The 18,103-nt window shown below is 36.5% G+C and overlaps 1 long non-coding RNA gene and 1 other non-coding gene across 2 annotated transcripts; one reads left to right on the plus strand and one right to left on the minus strand.

Annotated features, from left to right (window-relative positions):
• The first annotated feature begins 5,025 nt into the window (after positions 1–5,025).
• LOC140021458 (uncharacterized) lies at positions 5,026–8,482 on the plus strand. Its single transcript, XR_011825255.1, has 3 exons — positions 5,026–5,818; positions 7,608–7,669; positions 8,306–8,482. It is a non-coding gene; the product is annotated as an uncharacterized lncRNA (long non-coding RNA).
• A 5,624-nt stretch (positions 8,483–14,106) lies between these two features.
• Positions 14,107–14,213, minus strand: LOC113719257 (small nucleolar RNA R71). Its single transcript, XR_003454802.1, has one exon. It is a non-coding gene; the product is annotated as a small nucleolar RNA R71 (small nucleolar RNA).
• Positions 14,214–18,103: the final 3,890 nt, after the last annotated feature.

Genomic DNA, 18,103 nt, shown 5'->3' on the forward strand with positions numbered 1-18,103 from the left:
CCATAATATAATACCACAAAACTTAGTTTTGACTTTATTTTCACAAGTTAAAATTTTAGATGATGTTTCATTAAATATTGATGCCATTCTATTTGATTATTTTTATAAATAGAACTTAAATAACACTTTGTCCCCCTTAACCTATGGGGTGGTAACACTTTACCACCCTGAATTTTTTTTTTTTAAAAAAATATTTTGCCCACTCAAATGAATTATGTTTATTCTTTTAATTTTGAACAACCTATGTGCATATTTTTCTTCCTACATTACCCCCAATTTTTCGAGTTTCTCAAAGGTCCACTTTTAGATTGTTGCATTTTCTTCGTATGTTTTCATCAAAATATTCTGTTATTGTGTGCTATGATGTTAGATTATAATATAAATTAAATAAAAAAAACTTCCCCTACCTTAGTCTTTTCCCCACCCTATCCCACTTTCTTAAGAGTTCTCTCACAGTGACCATTACTATTTTTTATGTGACCTAATTTAAAAAAAGTATATATAGCACCAATAAAAATCGCAATTATCAGTCTTTTGAATTAGTCAAAAATTCAATGTTAATTATCACATTTGATACTATGCGAAATCTAAATCAATACCCATTAATTTTTTTACAAACAATACATAACATGTGAAAAATAAAAGTCAAACAAATTAATATAACAAAATCATACTTTTGCCACAAACATAATAAATGCCAAGAAATGGTATATTATTTTATCACAATAAAAGACCATATTGTTTATTTTAAATTTGACTATTTATATACATATTAGTACTACACTACATTATATATAAGGTGAGGGAGAGGATAGGGGATTTAGCCCAATTTAAATTGATACTAAATCTACATAAATCTATGTAATGAACCAACTTTGAACATCTATATAGGGCTGCAAACGAGTCGAGCCGAGTCGAGCTTTGGCCTTATCGAGTCGAGCCTTGACTTAATTTCATCGAACTCGAACTCGAGCTCGAGCTCGACGAGCTGGTAATTTTCAAGCTCGACTCGATTCGAGCCGAGTTCGAGCTCGAAAAAAATAAAAAATAATTATTTTATTTTTAAAAAAATAAATAAAATAATATTTTTTCTTAATAAATAATAAAATATTAAGGATATTTATGTAATTTTACTATCAAAAATAAAAATAAAAAAAATAAAAATATATATACTCGAGCTCGCGAGCCGGCTCGCGAGCTAACGAGCTTAATGTTTTGAGCTCGAGCTCGAGCTCGATTTTAGCTCGACCAGCTCGAGCTCGACTCGAGCTCGATATTGATCGAGCTCGAGTCGAGCTTGAATCGAGCCGCTCGCGAGCGGCTCGATTCGTTTGCACCCCTACATCTATATGCATTTTTTCCATTTCGTAACAGCTAGCCACCGACCGCAGTTTCAAACAGAAAATTGAGGACCCGGCTTCCACAAACACAAATAAAACTTTTTTGTTCCCCCTTTTTCTGGCAAAACGTGGGGTGGGATGCCAACAAAAAAAATTTATTAAGGAAAATAAATCATTACAAGGATGGAAATATGTACCCGACCTACAGATAAAGTGCTTCACATTGGATATGACGATTCAGTATATTGAAAGCCTCAGAGAGACCTTGGCCCTCTTTGTTTTGTGGGCCACAGAGACCGCGACTTGACTTAGAATAATTCACTTTTGCTCAGTTACATTGACAAGTAAACAAGGAAAACAAAATGGAAAGCTATTGAAAACCCAAGTCTTGCTCCTCATTTATGATTCGATGTTACATTGACAAGTAAACAGTGGGAAAAAAGAATGGAAAGCTATTGAAAACCCAGGTCCTGCTTTTTTTTTTCTTTCAAAGCCCAAAGGACCTACGTCAAAACCCAGGTCCTGCTTCATTATTATGATTTGAGGTCATGATGTAACAGGTCTAGGCATTTCAGTGGAATGTACATTGGAATTTGATTTGGATGAGAATTTGATCAGTGACAAATAAAAACTCATATGGCTTATAATCACTCTCAATCTGATTTCAATAAGTATATTTAATGTACAAATGAAGCAGTAACAAAGAAGAATGAGAAAAAATCTTCTAGTTCTGTTCACCTATACAGGTTCATAATTTTTAAAACTAATTTATCGGACTGAAACTAATATTTCATGATTTGCGTTTCAGATTTTTTTTCGAAATGATTTGAAATGACATGGGAAGAAATCACATAAACAAAAAATTGACGAGTTAAAAAGATACTTGGGATTGAGGGAGAGGAAGGTTCATTTTGGTCGTTTGTGTTTTTTAGGCATGTGTGTACATTACGTTGTTTAGAGCCGAATATTGGTCCAAGAGGTAAAATTCGCCCTTTCTAAGCACATATGTTGGGATTTAACTCTTATTGCTATTGTTGACGCACTCATGTAGTAAGATTCTCGTTGTGACAATGTACTAAAACTGGTAAAAGCCGAAAATAAGAAGAAGGAAAATAAAACATGAAAGTTGTTTTGATCATTCTACTTTTGTATTATACTCTAATAAAAGTTCTAGTACCAGAATAATTCATCAAAATGCGGTGTTGTAACTTGTAAACACGCACTTCAAGCCTCTTGCCTAAAAAAGTGAAAAAACACCAACTGAGGAATTACTCAGAACTTGTTTTTGTTGCAAATGTCATGATTTACTTTTACGAGAGAATTACTATTTGGGTATCCAATTTTTGGGGGGATAGACAAATGTAGTCCTAGATAATTTGGTAAAAAGAAAAAATAATTCCTTTTCTTAAGTGAAACATAAATTTTTTGTTTAAATACCGCTTTTAAAGCATCATAGTAATTTTATTACAATGCACGAAGGAATTTCTATTTCAGGTTTAAGATGGAAAAGAACTGAATGAAAAAAAATGAAGTTCGACCGAAATAGATGTCAGCCAACAAGCTCAAACAAAAAAAAAAGAATAAGTGTCTATGAATGAAAATACTTGACTTTGGGAGCACATATTATGCAGATACATATTTTCAAGTGTAAATATGTCATCACAACCTACATATAAAGATGATTAAGCATAAGAAAATTCATATTCTTTTACTTTTTTCCTCTGTCCCTGCAATTCACAGAAACATTCATACACTAACAAGAAGTTATTTAACCTTATTTTCAGCTTAAGTTTTTCTTTTTTCAAATTCTTTATCTTCGTTTAATGGAACGTTTGAAAATAGTTACAATTATTATGAAAACCTTTTAATGAGGGACCGAGTAATTTTTTGTTGTTGTTTTAAAGTTTAAGCGATTTAGTTGCAAATTAGCATTTAGGATACAAAGGTACACAGCTTAATATATACTCCAGCCTAATCATACCAATGACTAATGGGATACCGTATAGACAACGGACCAAGACCCTCAAGACAAAGACAAAGGACCAAGACCCTCAGGACCTCAAATTTTCCAGTAAAGACAAAGGACCAAGACCCTAAGACCTCAAAATTTCCAGCAAAGAAAGAGACGTATTTGGTTTAAAGTCTTTACGTGTGGAATACGTGTAAATTTTATTCGTAGTCATAATCTGGATTGTGACAAATATGTGACCTCAAATTTTCCAGAAAAGACGAAGGATCAAGACCCTAAAGACCTCAAAAATTTTCAGCAAAGACAAAGGACCAAGACCAACAAGACCCAAATTTAAAGTCAATATAATATTTGTTTCATTATTATGCTAAAAATATTGATTTTTTAGATTAATTATCCTGGGTGTTGTTACAAACTAGAGTTTACTAAAGGTTTTAGCAATAAATATACAAGTTGGAAAAAGAACGATGTAGGGTTAAAGTGTAAAACACGTTTTACCATATGAAATTAACTATATTAACCCCTTGGGAATATAGATGTCTATTTGATATTTCTATTATGCCCTTAGAGTTGGCTAACAATTTTGTAGGCAAAATGAGGAAAGAAAAATAATATTAGGGGACAAACAGTAAAATTAACTTGTTATATGATAAGTGTGTATTTTATGTGTTTTAAATATGTTTTATTAGTTAGTTTTAGTGTGTTTTATTTAGTTTTATAGCTAATGAACTAAGATTAGTGAAAATATGCATTTTAAAATTTAAGTGGTAAAAATTGCATTTCTATGGATTTTAATGATCAAAACTTCATGTTTTTGTAGGTTTAATGATTCAATCGTCAAATGGCATGAATTGAAAACATAATTGATGGTTATTGATGATTTGAAGTAATTTAAAGAAGACATGAAGTGCCGACCCTGGGGTACCAGTGCCAGGGTTTTCCGTTCAGGTATCTAGGGGTGCCACTAATTCGTGGTAGGATTACATGTGCAGTGTTTGATGAGTTGCTGGGCAGGGTGCATCAAAAGTTATTCCATTGGAGCTCAAAGATGCTATCTATGGGGGGGGGGAAAAATTGTCCTTTTACGAAGTGTCCTGTGTTCCCTTCCTGTCTACTTACTCCAGGTGCTCCAACCGCCGAAGACTGTGCTGCTGCATTTAGGTCGAGTGTGCAATGCTTTCTTGTGGGACACCTCTATTGAAAGCAAACGGACCCACTGGGCAGCTTGGGATAAGGTTTGCCGTCCGGTCGAGGAAGGGGGCCTGGGGTTTCGCTCATTTGAGGACATCGCAAAGGCTTTCTCATGTAAGCTCTGGTAGAAGTTGAGGGAACAGGCATCCATTTGGGCAGAGTTCATGCACGTCAAGTATGTCAGAGGGGGGCATCCTCTTCTAGTTTCAGTTGACCGCCCGTCCCCAGTTTGGCGCCATTTTGGTAGAGGTGAGGGATCTCGCGGAGGGGAATATCCGGTGGTGTCTGGGGGAGGGGTTAGTTGACTTCTGGCAGGACAGGTGGTGTACTGATGTTCCGCTCGCCAGTTTGGTGCCAGGGCCTAAGTCTCACAGGTTGGTAGGGGAATTTTTTCTTTCTGATGGTTGGGATGAGCAGTGGCTCAGACGGCTTCTTCCGGGGCACTTAGTGTCGAAGGTCATGGAGCTCCGTATATTTCCCAATATGCGAGACCAAATGATTTGGGCGGCGTCACCTTCGGGGAGCTTTACTGTGTCTTCAGCTTGGGACGTTCTTCGTTCAAAGCACAATCGATCTGTTATTGATTCATTGGTCTGGAGCTCGGTGGTCCCTCTGAAGGTATCTTTCTTTGCATGGAGGTTGTTGCGTGGATGGCTCCCCTTGGATGATCTCCTTCAAGGTAGAGGCTTGAGGTTAGCGTCAAAGTGCTACAGCTGTGGCCTAGCGCCGGAAACGGGAGACCATCTTTTTGTCTCGGGACCTTTAGCAAGCAGTGTCTGGCGGCACTTCTCCCGCCTCTTTGGGCTGATAGTCCAGGGGAGTGGGGTGGCAACGAGGCTCGCATGTCAGCTCTTGTCTCATCGGTTTGTCTCACGGAATCATATTCGTGTCATTCTTCCTCTCTCGATCTTGTGGTTTATTTGGAAGGGCCGTACCAAGGCCTACTTTGAGGGGATGAGTATGTTGTCAGATCAAATAATCAACCAGGTGTGTGCATTTGTCGAGCAGTTGGGCAGGGGTGGCCTGCTTAAGTTGGAGTATTTCAAAGGGGACACAAATTGTGTCTGGGTGAAATTCGGTAAGGTCAAGGAAAAATTGGTACATCTTCAAGCCTTTTCTTGGGTAAAACCTACAGGGCAAGCGGTGAAACTCAACACTGATGCAAGTGTTGTAAGCGGGCATTCAAGTGGTGGAGGGGTGGTGCGCTCGGCTGAGGGTAATTTAGTGTTTGCCTTTTATAAAGAGTTTGGAGAGCAAGATGTTCTCTCATCAGAGGCATTGGCTTTGCTGGAGGGTCTTCGTTATTGCCAGGACAACTGTGAGAACCCGAAAAATTTTCACATTTTCTAGGCATTATTTTAATTCTTTGCCTACATTTCTATATTTTCCTTTAATATGTTAATTCCCTATACATTTTTATAAGTAAAAATAGTTTTCAAGTCTTTTCTTGGTACAAGTTAGTCCACGCTTAATTTTGAAGTGCGTTATAGATGTGGGACCCGCTAGTGCGGTAAGTGCGATAAATTTTCGACAAATAAGTGAAACGTACACAAGGGGATATTACTGTATAAGGTGTTAGGAGATAATTAGAGGTTAGTTAGATAAATTACAATTGGTAGACAAAAGGATAAGCTTAAAACCCTAAAAGGAGCCAAGTGTCACTATGCTATTAGAAGTTGGACTTTTGACCAAGGTTGGTAACTTTACTAAAATCAGATTTTTGACCAAAATTCATTCATTTTCTTGTCTCCTTTGGCTGAAATTAGTGAGAGAGAAACCAAGAGAGTTCTTCATCTTCCACTTCAATTTCTTGCCCAAATCTTGAGTTTCAACCGATTAATTTGCAAACTACTCCATAAAACTTACTTCCCAAGTAGTTTCCAAGGTGTTTGTGGAGTTATTTTTGGAGGACAAAGCCTAAGCTACCACCTTTCTTAGGGAGATAAGATATTTTGTCAAGAACCTCTTTTTTACTTCAATTAATTGCTAATTAGTGGTTTAAAGTTATAGTTTTGGTAGTTTATGAGCATATTTCATGGTTGGAAGTAGTATTACGGAAATTTCAGGTTAGGGTTTTGAATGACCCTGTTCTATTCGGTTTTATTTGAACATGTTAGAGGCCGAATCAGGCTTAGATTAAAACAAGAAAATTGTAGAAAATGGTATTAACTAGCTGCCTGTAAATTTTCAGCTCAATCGGAGTAACGTAGCCTATGAAAAGACCGAAATACCCCTGCTGCCCTGTTTCTGTCCGAAACTGATAATCAACTTATGTAATTGGTTAGTTTGACCAGGAATATTACCGAATTGGTTATTGATGTCTTCTTAAGAATTTTAGCCTTGTATCTTATCTTTCAAATGGCTTTGGAATTACCTGAATTGGAGTTGTGTGTGCTGAGATATGAGTGAATGAATCAGGACTGCTAGTTGAATTTCACAGTGAATTTCGAACTGGAAAATCCGGGGTTGTTTTGGTAAATTTGACCTAGTTAGGGTGAGAACTGGATTGAGTTGTCTTCATAAAAGTTATAGCCCTCTGTCTTAACTTCGAAATGGTATAAATTGCATCCCAATCCAATAAGCGTACCTTTGGTTGTGTTCGTTACGCAAAAACACGTCAAATCTGTCTTTTGCTAAATCTCATTTCCGCACATGTTATAAGCTTGATTTTGTACTTGTATAACCTCGAGCCTATTGAACGGCTATTGAAATGAGATTGTTTTGTATATGACTTTGGGTTTGATTGAGGAAAAGAATGAAGTCATAAATGGTTGGAAAATAGGTAAATACAAAGGGCGTGCTGTCCAAATTTACGCTCGAGAACTAGGTCGATATAATTGTGACTTGAGTAAGGCTTGAGAGCAAATACCACGTGAACTATCTAGGGTATTTACGTTTTCTTTGCCACTTCGACTCAAATACCAATTTTAAAGTTTTACAAGTGAGTCTAAGTTTTACAAATATTATACTTATGTCCTTTGATTTCAATGTACTCTTTTCACTACCAAAACCATATTTATACCTTGTACTAATACGTATTCAAATTTTCTTTGAATCACTTAAATCTTTGATGATTGATGCATAATGTGTTCATTTGATTATATTAGGATACCTTGGTGATTGAGGGTGTATCCGGAAGGAAACTTTGGACATTATTTTGCTTAAATAGGTGAGTGTTCCTTGTTTGTTATATTCTCCTTGACTTCATGACTTGTTGTTGTCGTTTGATAATGTGTTAAGAGTTTTCAATGATTTCCAAAACGAATTTTCTAGGCGAGGGTGTACTTTATCGCGCTCGACCTAAATAAAACGTGAAATTTTCAATGATTTAATAATTGATATATTAGTTGTGCATGATGTAAGCCTTTTGGCTGAACTGGACTCTGCCCTTCGTTACCGATCGACTCGAGCCAGAAGCGGACTCTGTCGGGCGATATGGTGACCCTGGGTGTGAACGTTGGTATACTCGAGTATTACCTTGTTGGTTGGTAGAGTCTGACCAACGTCCAGGAGGGGGTGAATGAAATAAACGAACGAACGAACGAGAGTTTTACTTACAAAAATGTATTTTCAAATGATTGGAGGAACAAGGAGAATGACAGGAGAACGAACGAACGAACAAACGAATATATGGCTCCCTGTGAGCTCGTATCCTTTTAATATATGTGTTATTATCGCTTTCCATTGTAAATGTTTCTTGATTTATTGATGCTCTACGTTTATTGTATGAATTGATTGTTTGATTATGTGTTCGGAACCTCACTGAGCTTTTAGCTCATCCCTTTAGTTTTGTTTTCCTTAACAGGGAAAGGCAGCAAGGACGAGAGCCCGATGTAGTCTAGTTTGGTTTAGTTCTTTGGTTTTGTAATGGTTCTCACCCTAGTGCTTGGCACGGGCTGGTTGCTTGGTGAATTGAGAACCTTTGTATATTCAACGTTTGTACTTTCTTTTGAAATAGCAATGTATATAAGTTTCGATTTAAGTTTTCGATTTTTGCTATATGAATTCTTGTGGGTTTATTTTGGATTTGTTTGAGTGAACGACTGAGTCTCGGCGAGAGTTGGGCAGGCGGCCCGCCGAACCCTTTGGTTCGCCTTAAGGAGAGGTGGGGTTATCACAACAACAATCTCTCGGGAGTCATAGCGGAAGTGGATTCTAGTACTTTAGTGAATCTCGTGTCCTCTAAGATGACATCTTGCTGGCCATTATGTAACACTATTAGGCATATTCAGTTCTTGGTGGCAAATTTGGGGGTGTCTTTGGTTCACACGTTCAGAGAAGCAAATGTGGTTGCCGACGCTTTGGTCTCCTCGGACCTACGAGCGGATGTCCGCTTCTTGAGTGAAATAACTCTCCCTTCTAAAGTTCGGGCACTTTTGCAGTTAGATAGGTTGTCAACTCCGTATGTGAGAGTATGTACGGTCTCAGGGTAGGTTAGTCACACGGTCTGTGTAATTTCTCTTTTCTTTGCGAATAAAGCTCAGATTCATAAAAAAAAAAAAAAGAAGACATGAAGTACAAACATTCAAAAGAAGAAATGTAAGTGAAGACAACTTTGACACCTCGTAGTATTTCAGCAATATTTTGAGTTACAAGTATCGAATTGAGATGATTCTTAAACCATTGTGAAACTAAGAGATGGATCTACATTTGATATGAAAACATTGAAGTCCATTTCTATCTTTTTGCACTGTCAAAAAGTTGAAATACAAAAGTGCAATTCATGATCAAAAGTTGAAATAGAACTCTGATCAGTCAAAGGTATTTTGGTTATTTCTCAGTCCACATAACTCCAAGTTGGATGATTCTTAAGGCACTGAAAATATAACTATAACTTTCGTGTTTTGCAAAAGAGATAGTTTGGCCTCCATCATCAAGAAAATATCCGTTGAAATGGTGCTGAAGTGAAAATACGACCCTTTAATACGCCAGCTAAAGTCGCATATTTCTGAGATCGCATATTCTCTTCTATTTTCTGCAACTTACTCATCATCTTAAACTACTTTAACACAACTTTTCCAGCTTAATTCCAACTAACAATTTTGGTTGTACCTAATCAAAAAGAGTGTGAAAAGTTGAAGAAACAACTTATGGGAGTTTCAAGAGTAAAAAATAATAACTAGAAACAACTCATTTGTCTCTTAAATCCTCTATAAATGGCAGCCTTTGGAGACCATTTTAACAACTTTGGAAGGCTAGAAAAGCTCCACAAAAATGTAGTCTTCACTAGAATTTTCTTAGTTCATTAGTTAGAGTAGTATAGTATAGGTAGTGTAGCTTATCCTTTATGTATTTGTAGCTAGATTTGGATGAAAATTGAGGAGCAAAAATGGAGATGTTGATCTCATGTGACAAGGGTGATATCTCTTCTACTACTTTCTCTTTTGTACTGGATTTTATATTTAGCTATAATACAAGTTTGACTTTGTGTTTTAACATGCTTAGTTTAAGTTTATACCTAGAGTATGGATAAACTTGCTATATCTTGTTAGTGATGTTTACTTGGTTATTTGATAATGTTATTTTGTGCAAGTTATTTATCACTCTTGCTTTTCTAATCATGATTAATTGGCCATTAGTTGTGATTATCTAAAGGTGTTAAGTTTGCAATGAGAATTGAAATTTAACACTAATTCAAGGAAGTGATAAACTTAGAGAGTTCACTCACAAGAGTAGAGGAGCACCTTTGTGGCTTTAGTGACTTGTTTCATGTAATTTAATAGAAGAAATGAACTTGTAGTTGATTTCATAACTACGAAAGTAGGTATGGTTTAGCTACAAGTATAGTTGATTCATTACGAGAGTAGGTTTCACATACATTAGGAAATTATGCCATAACTAGTCAAGATAATATCATTCACTTAACCGGTAACCTTATTTGCAAGAGTAATAAGGGATTCCATATCTCTAGGAATTTTCTAATATTATTTTTATTACTTTTATGTTTATGGTAGTTTAGATAATAAAGGAATTCGAAAATCACCAGTAATTGAAAATCTTTCTTGTGGGATCAATACCTTAATACCATATACTCAATCGCAACTCATATATATGCAAAAAATCATGTGTGGAGTATTTAAGAATTTATAAATGTAAAACTTGATTGTGAATGAGTTAATTGATATATGTATATCCCGCGCTCGTCACTATACCTCAAGAGGAGTTTTGTAATTAATTCTAATTCTAATTAACATTCCTAGAGATATTTGAAATCTGTCCATGAAGTTGATTGTGGAAAAAATAATTAAGAGCAGGATTTGGATTTATAAATTCTAAAAGGAAGGTAATATGGCACATAAATTTTCAGTGAAGGAAAGTTCCAAAGAGTGAAAATACTGAAGCCACGTAAGAATCTATGACTTAGCTAATGTACTTATAAAGTATGGCTAATATCGATCACAATTTAATTTTTTAGAAGAATGTTTCATTAAATTCTGACGCAACTCCATTTGATGATTAAAATTTAAATATTGTAACATAAATCAACTATCAATAGTTATGAATTTTTCTTTTATTTTGTAACCGTAATTCAAATTTCAAACTTCCAGAATTTATATATGAATAAATTAATTATACAAGTTGGGTGAGAAAGGAAATTTTTTGAGTTGCCATATAAATGGCAGACTTGCCATCAATACTTGAGAAACGAAGCTTTTCTCTTGATTTCTCAATACAAAGTGTAAAAATCGTACTTTTTTATAGACGTTAAAATAGGTATTTAAAGCATAGTTATTAAATTCGGTTCTTCCCGACAGTCGAACCGATCATCCTAATGACTCGGTCATTGGGCCTGGTAGCGCCTCTAATTGGATTGTTTAAACATAGAATACAATGTCTGGTCAATGACCTGACAGTTCAACCAAATTAAACCAGGAACCCGATCGATTTTGTCAACAAATCAGATTTTATGGAAAAAATTTTAGTAAGCTTTTACCAAGATTCAAACTTGAAACTTTAAGCATGTATCTATAGTATACTCAATACTATACCACTTGCCATATGTAAGTTTATGGATGGCAACGGGACGGGTTGGGGTGGGGGCCTACAAATTCCCCCCACCCTGTCCTTCGCCTCTCGCTCCCCTTGCCCTGTTTCCCCCGCAAGGTTGATAAAAATTTGTTATATAATTTTATTATAGTTAAATTTTAGTAAATAATCAAGTACTAAAATATCAACACATTACTAAATTATTATTCATTATAATTTCACAATTGAAACTTATAGAAACAATCAAACAAAAGTTATTTGAATACAATCTAATATGATGAAATAAATACAACTAAAGTAGTCAATGATAGAGCAATTATTGGGCACCTTTTGCGCTGTTATTTGGTCATAATTTTGGCTACTCACTGTGCTAAGTATTTAGATTTTGCTTATGTTTGATACCTGTATAAATTGCAGGTGGTTGGTGTTAAAAGTGATCTTTTGGGGCAAATTTTCAGAAGACTTTATTTCAGTGCGTACCTACGCCAGAAACTGTAGAAAGATGCCTAAAAGATGGACTCCGCGGTATTGATAGAAAAAAGTGGGGATTTAGAAAGTCAAAAGGTGGCTATTTTCTCGTGGGCCACAGAGATGCAGAGGAGAAAAGTTTTAGTCCTAGAGAAAGTAGTTAGTCTCTGACATTATTTTTCTTTCGGCGGCTACCTTGGGAGGTTTTGGGGAAAAAAAAAAGCCAAATTCACGTGGAATTAGGAGATTACTTTAGTTCTTGCATCCCCGGGTAGACGATTTTGCTCTCTGCTTTGCTTTTGACGACTTTCTTTTAGACCTTTTCTTGACTTTTCTCCAGTACGAACACGAAACAAAAAAAAAAAGGAAGCAAGACTTTTCGTTTGTCTCTTCGTTATTTCATCTTTCCCAACTTTTTGGTAATTAAGTAGATGATATCAATCAAATCACGCGAGATTGATACAATGAGGAACGGTTAGGTTTCTCTTTTACCCAAAGGTCGACGAGAAGGTACGGTCCATAACATCTGTAAGATCTAATCGAAATTTCATTGTTTCTTCCAATCTGTTACTATTCGTGCATTTTCTGGATTAACTGTTTATCGTTATTTTATTAATTGAGTATCAACAGCGGATATTTAATTTAATCCAATAGCCTACTGTCACGTTAACTAAATTGAATCTGTAATTGTTCGTTTAGTTGATAACTAGTGACAACTATCATAATTGGCTTTATGTTGAGGAAACGTAAGATCTAGTGTAAATAAACCCTCTTAGCGTGTTTATTTGTTAGGATTGGATTTTTCTAGTTTTAATGTAACTGGATAATTAAATTCTTACAGTCGTACTTAGCGTGTTTAAATAAACTCTCTTAGCGTGTTTATTTGTTAGGATTGGATTTTTCTAGTTTTAATGTAACTGGATAATTAAATTCTTACAGTCGTATTTAGGGTTATTTTCTGGTTAGAGAAGCAATCAACGGTAGTACCTTGGCTGTCGAAAAAGTAAGGAAAAACTGGCTGTCAGAGCTTGTTGATGGTTATAACCAACCTAGTGACGAATGAATGAAATATCTTTGGATCGATGATCATTTAATTGGACCGTGCCTGAAAAGTTGATTCTTTGGGTAGAATTTTACTAACTACTATTTTCAGTGAATTGTTCTTGGTGAGTTAGCTTTTGAATTTTGTTTATTCTATTTACATTTTCATTCCATTAAATATTCTCCAATTTTGTTTTATTGACTTGGGAGGAAACAACTTCTTATCCGTTACCTTTGGAATCAATCCTACTTGCTATTGTATGCAAATTTAATACTTTTATAGATAATTCTGGTATATCGGATCAAGCAAATTTTTTGAAAATAAGGTAAATCAAATAATTCATTGCACATCTAGGGTCCCTGCTCCAATACTTGAATTTGTTCTATAATTAATTGTGGTGGTAACTAGGACTTTTAGTGATTATTATTGTATAAACTCGACACTTGTCAATTTTTGGCGCCGTTACCAGGGAGCGGTGTTTTGGTTAATTTTATTTCTTTCTAAGTTATTTTTTTTGAATTTGGTTGGCATCTTTCTAGTTTATGTCTCGTTCTTCTTGTACAGACGAATTGATTTTCGACCCGAAAGTAGAAAAGACTGCGCGTCGAACTAGGAAAGAGACTAGACGGCTCAGAAAGGAACAATCTAGCATTGCATCTCAAAAACTAGATCCAGAGGTTGAGTCAACAGATTCGAGTGGTGATAATTCAAGTGACCCAAACCAAGAGGATATCCCTATGACGAACGCAAGAACACTAAGGGAGTTGGCTGCTCCGGAATTGACCCAGCAGCCTTTGTGCATTACATTTTCAACTCTAGCTGAGAATATCTCCTTCAAACTGAAGTCAGGGTTAATTCATCTTTTACCCTCATTCCATGGCCTCTCAGGTAAGAAACCCCATAAACACATTCAAGAGTTTGATGTGGTATGTTTTAGTATAAAACCTCCAGGGATTACTAAAGAGCAGATCAAACTTAGAGCATTCCCTTTCTTTCTCAAGAATGCAGTGAATGATTGGTTATACTACCTACCTGCAGGTAGTATCACAACATGGGCCCAGCTAAAAAAGAAATTTTTGGAAAAATTTTTCCCTGCATTCCGGACTGCAAGTTTGAGAAAAGAGATATGCAGCATTAAGCAGTACTATGGGGAATCCCTTTATGAATATTGGGAAAGGTTCAACAAGTTGTGCACTAGATGCCCACAGCATCAAATTAGTGAATAACTATTGATCCAATTCTTGTATAAGGGACTCCAGGCATCTGACAGAAGTATCATTGATGCTGCGAGTGAAGGAGCACTGGCAAATAAGACACCGAGAGAAGCATGACTGTTTATTGAAGTTATGGCAGAAAATTCTTAACAGTTTGACTTCCGCGAAAGTAACCCTACCCGTAGGGTTAATGAGGTAGAGACGTCGTCCATTCAGCAACAGCATCGGAGCTAACATCTTTTGTTCGGCAATTAGTTGTGGGGAACGTGCATCAAGCAAAGTCTGTGAAATTTGCACAAACGTGGACCACCCCACTGACTTATGCTTTATTTTGCAAGAGAATGAGACTGAACAAGAAAACATGGTTGGAGGCGTGTCCACGCCCCGTAGGTAGTACGATCCATACTCGAACACATACAATTCGGCTTGGAGAAGCCACCCCATCTTCAACTATGGGAACAGACCACAAAAGTCATTCTCAAATCATCCACAGTATTTCAGCAACCATGGCAACTAAAGTCTCAACCTTCGTCCTCTAATTCAGGAAGCTCTTTGGAGGATATTGTTAAAAGGCTGGTCACGAGTACTGCTCAGTTCTAACAGGAAATCAAATAGGACATGAAAAATTTGGAGACTCAAATAAGTCACATGGCAACTGCAACTAATCACTTAGAGTCCCAAGTTTTTAAAAAATTACCATCGCAATCCGAGACAAATTCCAAGAATATACGTTCTATGACACTGAGGAGTGACAAGGAAGTGGAGGGGCCTAAGGTCACAAACTTAAAGAGTAAAAGTGAAGAGGACATTGAAAAAGAGATTGAAGAAGAAGAATGTATTCGTGGAAACTCTGAGATAACTCTTTCTCCATCAATTCCCATTAAATCTAATTTATCTCATTTTCCATGCAGGTTGAAAAAGACAAAAAAGACGGAGAAGGAAAAAAGAAATTTTGGATGTATTCCGAAAAGTAGAGATCAACATCCCCTTGTTGGAGGCAATTAAGCAGGTACTGAAGTACGCAAAATTTCTCAAGAATTTGTGCACTTATAAGAGGAAGTTGAGAGGGGACGAAAGAGTAGCGGTGGGAGAAAATGTATTGGCTATACTCCAAAGAAAGCTTCCACCTAAATGTGAGAATCCAGGTATGCTCACGATCCTATGCAAAATAGGAAATACATCGATTAGAAAAGCAATGTTGGATTTAGGGTCATCAATTAACATGATGCCAAAAATCATTTATGCTTCTCTAAATTTTGAGCCACTAAAAGAAACAGCCATCATAATCCAACTAGCTGACCGCACCAATGCTTATCCAGAAGGGCTAGTTAAGGATGTCTTGGTTCAGGTAAATGACTTAGTTTTCCCATCAGATTTTTATATCCTAAATATGAGAGATGAAAAATCGTTACATCCGTCACTTATTTTGTTAGGTAGACCGTTCCTTAGTACTGATAGAACTAAAATAGATGTGAATGAGAGTATTTTATCAATCGAGTTTGATGGCGAAATTGTAAATTTCAATATTTTTGAGGCGATGAAGTATCCGGAGGAAACTAACACAGTCTTTGCTGTAAGTGTTATTGAACCTATTGTACAGGAAACTTTCAAATTAGATGATGAAGACGCATTGGAAGTGGCCTTGACCAAGCATCTTGAATTGGGTGACTCCTAATATGGACATGAGGGATGAGTTGCACCGCGTAGTTGATGCATTACATTCATTTCCAACCATTCCTCCAAGGCATGAGCTTACTTCTCTTTTTGTGCCAGAAACTTAAACAAAGTTGTTGCCTTCAGTTGTGCAGCACCGGAGTTAGAGTTTAAGACTCTCCTGAAACATCTAAAGTACACATTCCTGGAAGATCGAGAGACGCATCCGGTGATAATTTCTGCACAACTATCTCCAAGTCAAGAGGACAAACTGATGTGAATCCTTAGGAATCATAAAGAGGCGATTGGGTGGAGTATAACAGGTATCAAAGGAATAAATCCGTCCTTATACATGCACCAAATACGGCTTGAAGATGATGTGAAACCAGTAAGACAGGCGCAGCGAAAATTGAATCCACTGATGATGGAAGTAGTGAAAAAAGAGATACTTAAACTCTTGGAGGTGGGAATTATCTTTGCTATCTCGAACAGTTCTTGGGTGAGTCCAGTTCAAATAATCCCGAAAAAGGCAGGAATGACTGTAGAGGAAAATTAGGAGGGTGAGATGGTTCTAGTCAGGAAAGCTACAGGCTGGCGCTAGGGCATTGACTACCGGAGACTAAATTCTGTAACGAAAAAGGGCCATTTCCCTCTCCCTTTTATTGACCAGATGATAGAAAGATTAGCTGATCATGTGTACTATTGTTTCTTGGATGATTTTTTAAGGTACTTTCAGATCGCGATAGAACCAGAGGTCCAGGAAAAGACCACATTCACTTGTCTATTTGGTATTTTTGCTTACCGTAGAACACCTTTCGGTCTTTGCAATGTTCCAACAACTTTTCAAAGGTGCATGATAAGTATTTTTTTGGAGTATGTAGAAAAGATTATTGAGATATTTATGGATGATTTTAGTGTATACGGGGATAGTTTTGATGAATGTCTCGATAATTTATCTCTAATTTTGAAAAGGTGCATAGAGATGAACTTAGTTCTTAACTGAAAAAAAGAGAATAGAGATAAATAAAGCAAAACAGATCTTATTTCTACCTTGCCTTACCCCTATGTGTACGGGAAGTACGTTCCTTTTTGGGCCATGCAGGGTTTTATAGGAGGTTCATTAAGGATTTTTCAAAGATCGGAGCACCCTTGTTCAAGTTGCTACAAAACGACGTGACATTCGATTTCACCAATGAATGTAATGTGAATTTTGATAAATTGAATGAGTCGTTGACATCGCCGCCCGTCATTCAACCACCAGATTGGAGCCTGCTATTTGAACTAATGTGCGATACGAGTGATTATACCGTAGGAGCAGTGTTGGGGCAAAGAATTAGCAAAGACGGCAGATGCGATCTATTATGCATCGAGAGCGTGGAGTGGAGTTCAACTTAACTACTCCATGACGGAGAAAGAATTACTAGTCATTTTTGCACTAAAAATATTTAGATCATATTTATTAGATGCAAAAGTAATTGTTTTCTCTGATCATGCAGCCTTGAGGTACTTGTTAGTGAAGAAGGATGCAAAACCTAGGCTCATAAGGTGGATTTTGCTTCTGCAAAAGTTCGACTTAGAGATTAAGAATAAGAGTGGGGCCGAGAACTTAGTGGCTGATCATTTGAGCTGTCTGCTTACGAAAAAGGAGGATCTGCCATTGAGAAAATCATTTCCCGAGGAGCAGTTACTAGCCATTGATTAGTCAGTACCTTGGTATGCGGATGTTGTCAATTTTTTTATAATGAATCAATTACCTGCAGGTTGACCAAAGGCTAAGAAAGATAAATTGAGAAATGATGCCAAATACTATATTTGGGATGATCCTTACCTGTGGAGGCAATACTCGGATCAAGTGATAAGGAGGTGTGTAAGTGCAAGTGAGTTTCATTCTATTTTAATTTTTTGTTATTCATTTGTATGTGGAGGGCACTTTGGGTTAAAGCGAATAGCTCGTAAGGTGTTGAAGAGTGATTTTTATTGACCTACTCTGTTCAAGGATGCATATTTATTTTGTAAATCTTGTGATAAGTGCCAAGGGGTGGGGAATATTTCTTGTAGAGATCAAATGATTCAAATCCCCATGTTGTTTGTTGAAATTTTCGATGTCTAGGGTATAGATTTCATGGATCCCTTTCCCTCGTCTTTTGGTTTCTTGTCCATTTTACTTGCTGTCGATTATGTTTTCAAATGAGTGGAAGCAAAGGCCACCCAAACTAATGATTTGAGAGTGGTTGCAAAA

This window comes from Coffea arabica, chromosome 1e (assembly GCF_036785885.1).
Source record: "Coffea arabica cultivar ET-39 chromosome 1e, Coffea Arabica ET-39 HiFi, whole genome shotgun sequence".
NCBI classification, from domain to species: domain Eukaryota; kingdom Viridiplantae; phylum Streptophyta; class Magnoliopsida; order Gentianales; family Rubiaceae; genus Coffea; species Coffea arabica.